This window comes from Zingiber officinale, chromosome 1A, assembly GCF_018446385.1.
Source record: "Zingiber officinale cultivar Zhangliang chromosome 1A, Zo_v1.1, whole genome shotgun sequence".
Lineage (NCBI taxonomy): Eukaryota > Viridiplantae > Streptophyta > Magnoliopsida > Zingiberales > Zingiberaceae > Zingiber > Zingiber officinale.
In genome coordinates this window covers 53,848,411-53,852,122 of record NC_055987.1, presented here as the reverse complement: position 1 = coordinate 53,852,122, position 3,712 = coordinate 53,848,411, and positions in this window count along the sequence as shown.

Below are 3,712 nucleotides of genomic sequence, written 5' to 3'. Positions count from 1 at the left end.
CAACATTGGTACATGCCATACAAAGTAAAATACATGTCATGCATATCATATCATCATAACTGTCATATCATATCAACATAAATGTCATGCTCTTGTCTAAACATGAAGAGTGCTCTTAATCCCAACTTAAGGGAAGCAACTCTTAGCCATTTTCTTATCATATCATAAGGCATGCATACATGGGCACATAGCCATCAATAAAATCATTTTCATGCCTGGTTCATAAGCATACATAAATGAGCATGCAACATATTTGAAATCATACATACTTGATACCAACATAGCCATCATAAGAATCATTTCATGCATGGTTCATAAGCTTACATAAATAGGCATGTTACTTGTCTTATCATAAAGCATGCATACCTAAGCATAAAAACACATCATAAAGGTCATCATCATGCATGGTTCATAAGCATACTTAAATGAGCATATAATGCATCATAGAAACATAATCATACATGGGAAAACATTTACTAGCATCTCCTAATTCATATACTAGTATGTGGGACACTTAGAAAAAAAAAAGCATAATTGGGTCTCTAACCCTAATTCCATATAGTGGCCGAAAGTCACCATGCTTGGTTCTAGATTACAACATTATATAAGCTTGTGAACCTTAGATGAATTTCAGATCATAAACTACAAAACATCATGAACATAAGAGGTTTAGGTTCTAAGCTCCCTAGGCCTTTTAACTTAGATGTGGCCGAACCTTTTATGAACATGAACTAAGTTCTATACAACCATAAGAATACGAAACTAACTCCATATCATATCATAAGGAGATCCATGAGCTTTCTAAGTTTAAATTTAAACTTCCTTGAACCCTAGAATATAGTAATGGCCGAAAGCTTGATGAAAGGAAAAAGTAAGCTCTAACAACATACAAGCATGAATATTGAATTGCATTTATATCATATCACGAGAAGATTCATGTGCATGCTAGGCTTCAAATTTAAACTTCTTGGAACCCTAAAATCTATCATGGCCGAAACTTCAAGGAAAGGAAATAAAATTCCAAGCAACATACAAACATGAATACCTACCCAAGTTCATATCATATCATAAAGAAGTCTATGAGCATGTTACATTAGGTTTTAAGCTTCTTGAAACCCTATATGTTAGCTAGAGCCCTAGAGCCAATCATTAGATGATTATATTTTGGACTTATTGTATCATATTATATATAAATAAAGGCATTTGGATTTTGGTTATTGTACTTACTTGTATTTGTGCCAAATAAACTAAGTATAATAATGTCCTTGAGTAGATGGTTCTCACCTATATCAATTGGTTAGTTGAACCGATAGTGAGATGATATAGAACACTACTCTTAATCATTCCTAGTCGAGTATTAACATTTAGGGACAATGTTAATGCAATAAGACTAGCATGTAGGTCAACTCGATGACTTGATCTCACAAGTCATGGATATAGAGATATCAAGTTGACACATGGGTATACATTAGAGAATGTATACTAAATGACCCGCCATGAGAAAGTATCATGGATCGTTATATGAGTGTCATATACTTTCTCATGTGACTATTAGTATGACTACTAGTCCTTAGACCTTAAGTCACCATAGATCCCTACATAAGGAGTTATGTACTTTAGTTTCGTCAAACATCACCCGTAACTGGGTGAACTATAAAGGCGATTACTGGGTATGTAACAAATTATGCGGAGGGATGTGAGTGATGTAGATGGGATCTATCCCTCCTATATGACGGGAGTGACATCAGTATTCTTGATAGAGTGAGACCACGAAGTGCATGGCCATGCCCAAATGAGTCAATATAGGATATTGAGCTCATTTGATTTAGTGTGTCTACTTGGAGTTCAAGATTTAGATTGATTAGAGGATGACACGGTCTATGCCTCATATTGATCAATCTAGATGTCTAGGATAGAAGGACACTTGTCATATATTGTGAGGAGTCACAATTAGTAGTCACAAGGTGATGTTGGATCTCGACATTTCTTGTAACTTGGGTAATAATGATGTGTTGCTAGATACCGCTCATTACTTACGCTCCTAAATGGGTTTAGGGCATTGCCAACGTTACAAGAACCTATTGGGTCACACACTTAGGACAATTAGATGGAGATTAGGTTCATATGATGAACCAAGAGGATTAGATTCATTTGATGAATCAAATTGGATTAAGAGTAATCCTAATTGGGCTAACTTGAGTTTGACTCAAGTTGATTCATGTGTTCAATGAGTCTAATTTAGAGTTTGACTCATTGAATCAATTTAATTAAATGAATTAGATTCATTATATTAAGTTGGCTTGAATCAAATGGTTGGATTCGATCAACCATGGAAGAGATTTGGTCAAGTTTGACTTGACTTGATAGGAAGATTAAAAGTCAAGTTTGACTTGACTTTATGCCACCTCATTGGTGAGTTGGCATTGATATGGACCAATGATGTTATTCCACATCATCATGGTTGCCACCTCATGGGAGTTACTAGTGAGTGCCACCTCATGGAGGTTACATTCCCTCTTTGATGACAACTTAATGCATTAATGAGGGGGTTACATTTGGGAAATGTGGCCGGCTACAATTTGAATGAAAAATGGATTCATTTTCATTCAAGTGATGATTATTGCATCTTCTTCCTCTCAAGCTCTCCCTCTCCTCTTCTTGTCGTGGCTGATCAAGGGTGCTAGCACACCTTTGTTTAGTTTCTCTCCACCTAATTAGTTCGTGTGGATACTTCTAGAGGAGTGTCTATTTTGACACTCTCGAGATCCGGCACCGTTTGGACGAGCGGGAATTTTGCGAGGGCACGCTTCAAAGGTAAAAGCTCTCAACACATAGATCTAGGAGTAGATCTAAAGTTTTGAAACTCGTACTTGTATTTCATTCGGTTTTTCCTTGCACGGATCTACGGCTTTGGGTGATTCGGGGTTTCCGCGACGCGAAAAGCGGTTTTTCGCGGCCCGAAAAACCCAACAGTGGTATCAGAGCCACGTGCAAGGCTAATACGAGTTTGTTTTTTTGGTTTTATGAAAACTAAAGTTTCTGTAATTTTCTGTAAAATTATGTTTTTTGGGTTTTTATGAGTATTTTTCTCGAGTAATCGAAGCACAAGTGTTTAGACGCTTGTAGGCTTCGACTACCGGGAAGATTTTTCCAAAACGGTGATGTTTCGACCCAAATTCGTTTGGGACAGCGAGTGAAGGCGCTGTAGGATCGCTTAGGAGCAACTCACGATGGTTAGATCGTGGATAGGGGCACTCCCCTAACCCCGCAAGGGGATTTGCTTCGCGATTGCGCCCGAAATCGCTAATCTGGACCGCCGGGAAAATTCTTCTCAAAGGTTTCATCCCAAATTGTTTTGGGACAGCGAGTTTAGGCGCTGTTGGATCGCAAAGGAACCCTCGCGATGGTTAGATCGCGGGTAGGGGCGCTGCCCCTGGCCCCGCAAGGGGATCCGTTCCGCGATTGCGCCCGAAACCGCTAAACGGGACCGCCGGGAAATTTTACTCGTAAAAATTGTAACAAATTAATTTTAAAATTATAGAAAATTATGAAAATATATAATTTTGAATTATATATTAATTTTGTGATAGTCATGGCCAAAAAACCTAATATGATTGGATTGTGTTGTAATTCATAATACGGTCTGCGTGTCGTTATGTGTTTGCGTGTGTTGTATGTTTTTATTTTTCCGCGACCTGCGCGTCATGCCTTT